This window comes from Arvicola amphibius, chromosome 1 (assembly GCF_903992535.2).
Source record: "Arvicola amphibius chromosome 1, mArvAmp1.2, whole genome shotgun sequence".
Taxonomy (NCBI): Eukaryota; Metazoa; Chordata; class Mammalia; order Rodentia; family Cricetidae; genus Arvicola; species Arvicola amphibius.
This window is the reverse complement of record NC_052047.1, coordinates 19,190,127-19,200,324: the sequence shown is the minus strand read 5'-3', so window position 1 is coordinate 19,200,324 and position 10,198 is coordinate 19,190,127.

Here is a 10,198-nt window from a genome sequence, read left to right as displayed (position 1 = left end):
ATGACGGAAGTGCAGAGCAAATTCCAGAAAACACGCAGCCATTTCTAAATATGACAGAAAACAACCAAAAGTTACAATAGTCAACGCAAATTCCAGGAAAGAAGCTGTGTCTGCAGAGATGGATTGAGATCTCAGAAGGGCAGTGGTGTGGAGAGGTTGGAATTCTGCAGATCCAAAGGCTGATTGCCTCATCTGGGTCTAGCTTTACTTCCTGAATCCATTCCTTGCCTACATCTGGTTCAGAAATAATATCCTTTGACGAATAAATAAAACCTCTTTAGAATCTATTAACTCAGCTGAGCCATAGTATCCACCAGACCCACTAAGACTGTTCCCTGACAACATGTGAGGCCGATAGGAAAGCTTCCATCGCTTCATTGTAACCTGCCTAGATGTAGTCAGTGATGTATTTCAAACTTGCCTTGATTTATGATACCTTTTATCTGGTAAAACCGTAAAGCTTCATGAAACAACTTCCACATTGGAACATAGAAACTGTGGCAACCACATCTGTGTTCTCAGGCGACAATCACTCAAAATGCACCTGGAATAAACTATCTCTTACTCTATTTAAGGTGAAAACTATGATTGTTTGCATAGATAGAAGAAAGGTTACAAAACTCTACTAAAATAAACTTTAGGAAAACCTATTTTATAGACACATTAGCTATATGAAAATATCATCATGTTCTTTAAAGAGACTATATGAAAAATGAGAAGTAAAGGCATAACAACATACATGAACACAATAAATGAAAGAATGTCTGAAATATGTTCACAACTCTGAACTGAATTACAACTTTGAAACTAGCTAAGAAACTTTCACAGAGTGGCCCATTAAATGAAAGGACAACATAAATTAGAATCTACAAAAGCTCATAAAATGTACTGTACTCTGAAAAAATATTAAAACTGAGGAGAAAACATTGCAAAAATTACTGAAGCAGAAATAAGACAAGAAAGAATAAACACAATAGATGAAAGCATAAAGAAAATAAACAAAAAATGAAAAAAAATAAATCAAACGGTAATGAAGAAAAGCTGGGAGGAAATAACATGAACAAGAGTGAGTGAGAAACTCTGACCATAGGGTAAGCAGTTTCAGCCGATGTGTAATGACAGAGAAAAGCCAGAGTGTGGGGAAAAAATAAATACCGAATCTGGTAATCCCACAATGAATAATCCAGAGCTGAAGGATTAGGTGTGCACATAACTTCTGAGCATTGATTCATGACAACCAAAGGCAGAACACATTCCAGTAGAATGATGTGGCTACCAAAGAAAGGGAAACAATCTTGTGGGCATCTGGAAAACAAAGTGTGCAGGCCTTGGGAACCAAATAGAATTAGGTTATTATCAGCCTTCTCAACAGCTGCCTTATGCCATAAGAAAGAAGTGGTGGCATGCGACTAAAGGAAAAGAGAATGTGTGCCCAATTGTTTTTTTGTTTGTTTGTTTGTTTGTTTGTTTGTTTGTTTGTTTTTTTCAGGGCCCAAATAAGGAGATTTTATTGATCATTGTGGAGGCTTTATTTTAACCTTAATCTAACCTAAGAGATTTTGCAGCCCGAGTAACATAAACTTGTTTTCTTCTGTTCTGTTTTTCTTCCTTCACCACTCCTCACTGTAATGAGAAGCTTCTCTGACTAGTGCCAAGAGATTTAAACATCATCACTATTTGAAGGTAGTTTGATGCCATGTCAATTTAGCTAAACATCAGTAATATCACCGCCAGCACCTCGGCACACACACATACTACCTTGGTTCAACCATCTCCATAGCCGTAGGCTTTTGTTCAGGTTTACAGTACCAGGCATGAACTTCCTTCTGAACAGTGGGCTAAAGGTCAGGCAGAGAGTGGATGGTCATGTCCATTTCAGATATGCCACTATTGGACCAGTGGGCTCATCCTGCCTAACAGGGTAGTACTGTAGTTAACAAGGTTCATATCTGAATAATTGTTGGTGCTTCTTCTCCTGCCATAGTCTACAAAGCTCTTTGTGACACTATAAAAACTGGCCAATAGGAGGAGGTCTCTAGCTCAGTTACAGCTTGATTGTCATGCATCTTGCCACTAAAGCATGTGTTATCTTTAGCACACTCCATAGTGTAGATTTAGTTAAGCCACCTTCTTTGGGGCAGGCTCTCATTGCTTGCTGTCTATGTAAGGCCTACTGGCTCATAAGCTTCCAGGACTTTTCCTGTGATGGCTGGGGTTATGGATGTGTGCTATTCGCTTCTAATCGTTACAAAGATTCTAAAAATTGAAACTCTGGTCCTCGTGCTTGCTCAGCATGCACTCGACCTGCTGAGTTACCTTCCCAATCATGTTCAATTAAACATAGTAGTGGACTCTTGAATGAGTGTCCCCATAGGCTGCTTCTCATTTATTTTTCCCATGGTTGAAATGGCTAACCTAATGGCACCTCTGTTTCAGATCTGTGTTCTACTAAAAATAACAGCATTTACCATATGGCGTTTTTATTAAGACTTCATAAAAAAAATTCTTACAGAAATCTTAGAATGGTGAGGTAGTTTGAATGTAATTGGCCCCCATAATTATATGGGGAGCTGCACTAACAGGAGGTGTGGCTTTGTTGGAGTGGGTATGGCCTTGTTGGAGAAAGCACATCACTATGGGGGCAGACTTTGAGGTTTCATAGGTTCAGGAAAGTATGTCAATCAAATTCTTTTTGCCTTCAAACCAAGATGTAGCCAGCACCATGTCTGCCTGCATGCTGCCATGTTACCCACCATGATAATAATTGACTGAACCTCGGGAACTGGGACTGGGTTCCCTCAGTTAAATGTTTGGTGTTTTTTTTAGTAAGAGAAGCTGCGGGCATGATATCACTTCACAGTAATAGAAAAATCCTAAGACAAGTGGTATTTGTCTTATATGAGATATCAAAACATTAAAATTTTATACCACAGCTGTAAAGCATCATTGGAAAGAGAAGCTTCTAACTCAAAGTGATATGTGTCAGAATATGCAAGACCTTGTCCTAAGTACAGAATTAATTAGTTACACTTAGTCAAATCCTGAAGCTCTGAGACTCCGGTTGATACTTATAAAACAGGGAAAATAGCAGCAATCTAAAACTAATCCAAAGATTAAGTATACCTTAACTAAATCTGGATGTTTATAGGTAAGTATTATCATGGAATTCTTCCAAATTGAATATATGCATACTATATGCATACTATGAAATCAGTATAACTGTCTTGAAAATTAATGCTAAGGTATAATCTACCTTCTAGGTTGCTGGAAAATATTAGATGCATTTTCCTGCCAAAACTTAAAGTGCTTGGAGTGCTTGACTTGGCAGTAAATACTGTAATGAAAACTGGAATAATTTGGTTAAGAATAGCATGGTCCTGCTTAAGGATGATATGCATGTGTGCTGTGAATTCCTTATTTTAAAATTCATTGAACTGTATACACTTACCAAAGAGGAATTTTATGTTGGACAATTATTTCTTGAAATGCCTGTTAAAGAGTTTTGTGACTACAACCTAATTTGTTTTGTGAATTATACATTAAAACCTATTAACTACCCAACCCCCTAACTCACAAAAAAGACCTCCACAAGTTTGCAGTGATTCTATGTGTATAATCAAAAACATGTTTTCTTCTGAAGCGGGATGTCCTTCTGTAAATGTGTTGCTTTTATTGGTTGACAAATGAAGCTGCTTTGGCCAATGGTGCAAGTGTGTTCCTAGCCAGCTCTTACCTCTCAAGTTAACCCATTTCTATCAATCTGTGTATTGCCACAACTCTGTGGCCTACAGGTAAGGTTTCAGCTTTCCAGCATCTTTCTCCTTCAGCAGCTACCTGGTGTCTGCTTGGCTCCACCTACACTATGTATCTCTGATTAGATTTCCCACCTGGCATTACTCTGCTAAACCATTGGCCCAAACAGCTTTATTTATCAACCAATAAAAGCAACACATATACAGAAAAAACACTCACATCATTCTTCTGTGAAAATATATACTAAGTATGCTATGCCATGAATATGTGTGCATGCTGGTTATAGAGTCTTCTAACATACACTGAAACATACTGAAGATACAGTCATCAATGTAAGTGATCATATGAAGACAAATGGAAATGTCCATTAGGGCTGCTTTTCTATGCCACTTTCTATGTGATGCACCGCCATCGCAATTATTAACTCTGAGAATTTGATGATGACTCTGCTGAGTCTATTAAGAACCAGCCCATCCCATACCTTACCTAGGCAACACAGTAGAGCTGACCCGGTTGGTGACAGTACAGGTGAGTTAGTCCCAAGTGTGTGACAGTGGGATATTTAGCCACACCTTCCTCATCTACCATCTGGTGGTAGAGACAAAGGAAAGATACCCTCCTGCCCTTGCCCCTGCTACCTGTGGTGGATGGGAAAGATGACCCTGGGGTCATAAGATCAGGAGAACTATCCCTGCCCCTCAATAGCTGCAGGACTTGGGAGAGTGACCATTGCACCATTCCTGGGCAACACAGTAGAGATGACCCCAGTGGTTCAGGCATGGGAGAGCCAAGAGTCAACCCTGAGGGTGTGAAAGCAGGAGAACTGACTCCATCCCTTGCTCAATGCTGTAAGGAGTGAGCAAGCTGGGGCAATGCTTGAGAGCTCACCCTGCTGGTGACAACAGGGTCGAGCTGGCAGGCTGACTGACCCTGTAACTACCCATATCTCAGAACTAGGGTTACATGTTGCCCACCCCAATATCTACCTCACCTATGATCTACAGGAGTAAGTCAAGAATCTCAAAGGACTCAAAGTGAAGGACTCAAAGTTGCAGGATCTCCACAACACAGGGCAACAGCCGGATATCCAAGAATAGTCCAAGTGAAGGCCCAGCATTGGTAGTATAATAGAAACCAGAGGTCTCAAACCAGACCAATGACTCTTTGCAATGAACACTTAGAAGCAAAGATATGGGCAAACAGGTTTACTACTGTGAGTTCACTGTGTTACACTGAACCTTCCATATAATGAGATCTTTTTTCCTTTTATTCTTCTTTTCTCTTTTCCTCTTAAATTATATTTTAATTTGGGAGGTGTTGCAATGTCAGAGGGAAGATACAAAAGGATAAAGAAATGAACGGGATCAAGATGCATGATGTGAAAGACAAAGAATAAACAAAAAGAAAGAAAAAAGTGACCCATCATCAGACAGGGGTGGATAGAACAGCACCATTTGGTATAGATAGATTCATGGAAAGTGAGAGGCATTTCCTTCGGTTGTGTACCCTGGGTTACCCACCAGGCTTGAGTAGACCACCCCAATCTAATCGCAGTACATATAGCCCTTGTAAAAGTAAGTGAATCGCAACACAAGAGCCAAAGTCGTGAATGTGCGAAAGGGATGGATAGCAAAGAGGGAAGACGGATGGGGTGAGAGATAAGAAAAGGGGGAGAGAAGAATGTGACCAGAATACACTGTATACAGGCATGAAAATACCATAAAACAGCTAACATCATAATAAAAAGGAATGCCAGTTCCCACCTTTAGTCTTCCTTATTAGTGAAAAGAAAGTATATTAGCAAAAAAAAAAAAAAAATAACATACTTTAAGGTTCAACGAAGTTAAATCATTTTGCATATTAAAGCTTTCTGCTGATATTTGATTATTAAAGAACAGATGGGCATATTCTCTGGAAGAAACCTATTAGTGATAGAGGACTGAGAGCAGCTTGTTGGTCTTATTAAAGCAGTTCTCACTTAACACTGCCTTCCAGTCACCATGTTTTAGTTATATAACATCAGCGCCCTCAACACACGACTCAAATGTGGGATCAGCTTCCCGGGCAGTGCCTGGGAAGAACAAAGTTTGCAGAGAACAATGGCACTGCTCTGCCTTTTTCAGTCTACAAGCCATCATAAACAGCAAGCAAACAAGAGACAAATTCCATTGTTTCCCTCAGAGTCCACTGGTATTTGGAAACTATATGTTACTAATACAGAGTCAACAAAACATGTAGCTATGTCTTCTTACCCCCCAGTGGTGGAGCGACACTGTCTGCAAAATAATTTATCTGGTCACTCATTACCTCTGGTAGATAGTACTCCAGGGGATTTTCCTGGGTACTTGAATTGAAAATACAGATACATGCTTTTCATTCCCATATCACTGCTTAATTATCAAGCCATTGGACCAAGGAGTTATCTAAACCTGAAGTCCTTAACTTAGGTAGTCTTCCAGGCTGCTGAGGCTACAGTCCGAGAACATGAGGTTTCTTTAGCTGAGTTTGAGAAGAAATGAGACATGAATTTGCAAAGGAGCACATATGAGCATCATGGTAGGAAGCACAATGCCTGTAATATGACAGACTCTACCATGCTGTGTGAAGAATGGCAGGATTTGAGCTGCCTGTAGAGGGAGATATAGGTAAAATAGCCGTCTAAGGGGTACTGAAGCTCTGCAAGAAGAAAACTGCATGCACAGCCAGGAATATTGGTAGCAATGAAGTAACGCTGGCAGTAAGTGGGAAACAGGGGAAGAAAAGTTACACAGTAGAGAAACAGATATTTCATGACCTTGAAACGTACAGGTTAAAGGGCGTAACCCAAGGTTAAGAAAGAGAATAAACATAAACAAAGCCATTAAACAAATTCTCATGCTATATAAGTATTTCTATGACAAAAAGAAGGCAGGCTTGACTTAAACGTTTGTATTAGTCACTTACTCCTTGCTGTAACAAAATATCAGATAGTGAGTTAGGAAGGAAAGGTTGGTGACCCCTGGTTTCCAGGAGCAGCCCACCAAGGAAATAAGGAATGACGGCAGAACTACGAGCTGCCTGTTTGCATGACAGCCACAGTCAAAAGCAGAGAGACGAGTGTCAGTGCTTGTTAGCTTCCTCCTTTACCCATCTGTATACAGTCCAGCACCAGGCCTGTGATAGTGCCACCTATACATATGGTGCCACTTCCCTCCTCAATTAAATGTCACGGGAGATGTTTCCAAAACAATCTCTAGACAAATCTCCGAGACAATCCAGTTCCACCAAGTTAATGCTGAAGATTATAATATCATTTCCTAAGCAAACAAATATATATTTGTTTTCTTGAATTACATATATTATATGTTAAATATATTATTATATATTGTTTGTTTGGAAATAATATATATAATATAAATTTTCCAAGCAAACAAAACACATTCATGTTCTATATTTCTCATGTTTAAATTAAAATGGAATGAACAAATGCATTTCAGCATAATTTTTACATCTATTAATCACTGAAATTTGATACATTAGTTTTGAATACTTTGTGGGGATAACTTCACAAGCATTTTTTAGCAATCATAAATTTCCCACTGAGATCTGGAATCATTACTGGGGAGATCAGCATGCACCATCAGATGATGTGCACTGTGAAACCAGTGTGCCTATTCTTCAAACACTTGGGATCCAGAAACAGGTATTTGAATGCACAATGATGTCATTCCCATAAAGCTGATTTAAATGCCAGCCAATGCTGGAGTATTTTCCCCTGGTTTTGAAGTCTAGGGGAATATTTAATAAAGAGAAAGAATTTCCAGAATAAAACTGTGTTTCTCCACAGAAAGGATCCTTGAGCTTTTACCAAAGCATTTATTCTGAATTTTAATAAAGCAGATTGACTCGTAGCATACCTAGAGAGAGCCTATGCTGTGTGTTTTGTGTTCCCTGCCACTGAAAATCTAGGCAAGCCTTGCTTTTTTTTCCCTCTCCTCAGCAAGTTGCTAATTTAGCTACTATAATGTGTTACTGTGAATTGATTGCAATTCTAAAGACTGCCAGGTTTATGGCCATGCAGTTCATGGAGAGCACCTCTCTGCAAGAATGTTCCATATGTTCTTGATATTTAAATTCTAACATGTTCTCATAAAAACGGTGAGATGTGTTCCTAACACAAAAGAGCCAAGAAGATGGAGTTCGCAGAATTGAAATCAGGAGACTTTTAAATTAGAGGAGAGGACTATGAAATATGGTAGTATTGTAAATGTGGTGAAAGTCATGTACAAGATGTCAAAGGAAATGTTTAAAGATAGTTTCCAAAGAAACGTTTATTAGGGAGTTTGTACACATCTGCTCGGCATTCTCCCTTGGCATTAAGTGATCAATTCTATAAACATGAGTGCTGGGGCTTGGGAACTGGCTCAGTCAGTCAAGTGCTTGTAGTGTAAACATGAACACATGTGTTTGGATCCCCAGAATCCACTTAAAATAACAGATATGGCCTGCACAGATCATCGAGGAGCTGAGGAGGCAGAAACAAGAGGATCCTGGGGCTTCCCCAGAACCAGTCCAGCCAAAGTAGTGAGTTCCAAGTTTAGCAAGGGACCCTGTTCAATAAATATGTGGGGGGAGATACTTAAGGAAGACATTAGCCTTCAGTCTCTACACATGTGTACAGACACAATAATATGTACACATGACATACATCACACACATACAAAAATATGGATACTTAAAATACAATGAACTTAAAATAGACTTAGCAGTAAAATTTGAAATTTAGTTGCCATGACAATTCAAACATTCTGATTTGAGCCCTCAAATTTACTTAAAATGGTGCTCGCTTCAACGGCTAAATGTAGGGAGTACTACCATTAAAAATAATGTATTTTTGTAAGAGAATGAGTCTGGGAGGAATAAGAAGTGAGTGTTGTCAGGGTTAATTGTAAAATCCCCAATAATTAATAAAAAATATTATGTTAGGGATAAAACTAACAAAGAATTTTCGACTTTAAAGATAAGACACTGTCAGCAAAATATTTCATGTGTACACTATAATTTATACTTATTGAATAAAAACATCATTTTTCTCACAAAAGAATAATGTATTTCTGCCCAGTCAGGAGGGTATAAATTATTTATTCAATCTCCTTTAGCTTGTTAAAACTTTGCCAAATGAACATTCTTTAATGCCTGATCAAAACAGGTTCTGTTTACTCTCTGGGTGGCCAATCGCTATTAATACAAACTGTTAGAATAATAAGCCAGTCCAGAAAATATTAATGGCTATTTCTTGTGCTTGAGAGAGGCAGTCTGAATTAACTAAGAGCCAAATTAATCAGTGATCCTTTCTGTTTCTCTGACTCATGAGCGTGCATCTTAGAACTGTGTGAAAACCATTGTGTGTGTGTGTGTGTGTGTGTGTGTGTGTGTATGTGATGCAATTCAACTCTGATTACAACACATTTAAAAATAATAAGTAAAAAACAAACTCAACCTCGAGAAGTGTAGAGTTTTGCTGGAAAAAAAAGATTTAAAACCATAAAACTTCATGTAGTACCACCTATGTTTTATTGTACTCACTTTAGGTTGGGTGGTGTTTCAATTCATTACAAATAGCAATTAACGAGATTAGTATCTCATTATTATTTATACATATGTATGCTTGGAGTCATGTGACTTCTAGGGACAAGACCTGAGAATAGCATGAACAAGTTCTCCTTGTAGCAAGACCCTGGCGTATCTGACCCTTTTTTGGCAAAGCCGATGGATAGCTCACTGCATAATTCAGTGCATGACCCCAGGAGCATACATGCTACCTGCTATCCTTGCCTTCTTTATACAAATTACACTGCAGGCTTCTGCTAGGTCACTTTCTCAGAGTTATGAATAAAATGACTATTACAAAAAGGAAAACATTCCCCTGATGACTCTCTTCTGGGTAAGCCAGAAGGAATATTCTTAAAAAATACACATGGACCTAATTCAGCGCCTAAAGCCTCTAATGTTATAGGGTGACCATGAATTCAGGCTTCTCAGAAACAGGATGTTACCTTTTCTGAACACCTTGTGATTGGCCTGAAAGAGTCACAGAAGGTCATGACAACATTACAGATTTGCATAACTATTTTGAGAGAATTATTTTAACCACAAGAATCTAGGGGAAATGCTAATAAATAGATATATCAGGAATTAATGGCAACAGTCTAGGAACAGGGGATGAAGCAGAATGTTAGAAACCCACAATGTCCTCATTTCTAATAGCTGTGCCAATACTGTGGGGAGTTGAGAAAAGGATAAGAAACAAGGAATAAGCAATGTCAAATATTAAAAGTATACATTTAAGTTATGCAGTCTACCGAATGATAGGGAAAAAAAAAACTGGTATATTCCCCATCGCAGTGAGAGTATTACAGAATAAAGAAGGATTTATTTCAGCCTTATCTGATTGGTTAATTCTGAG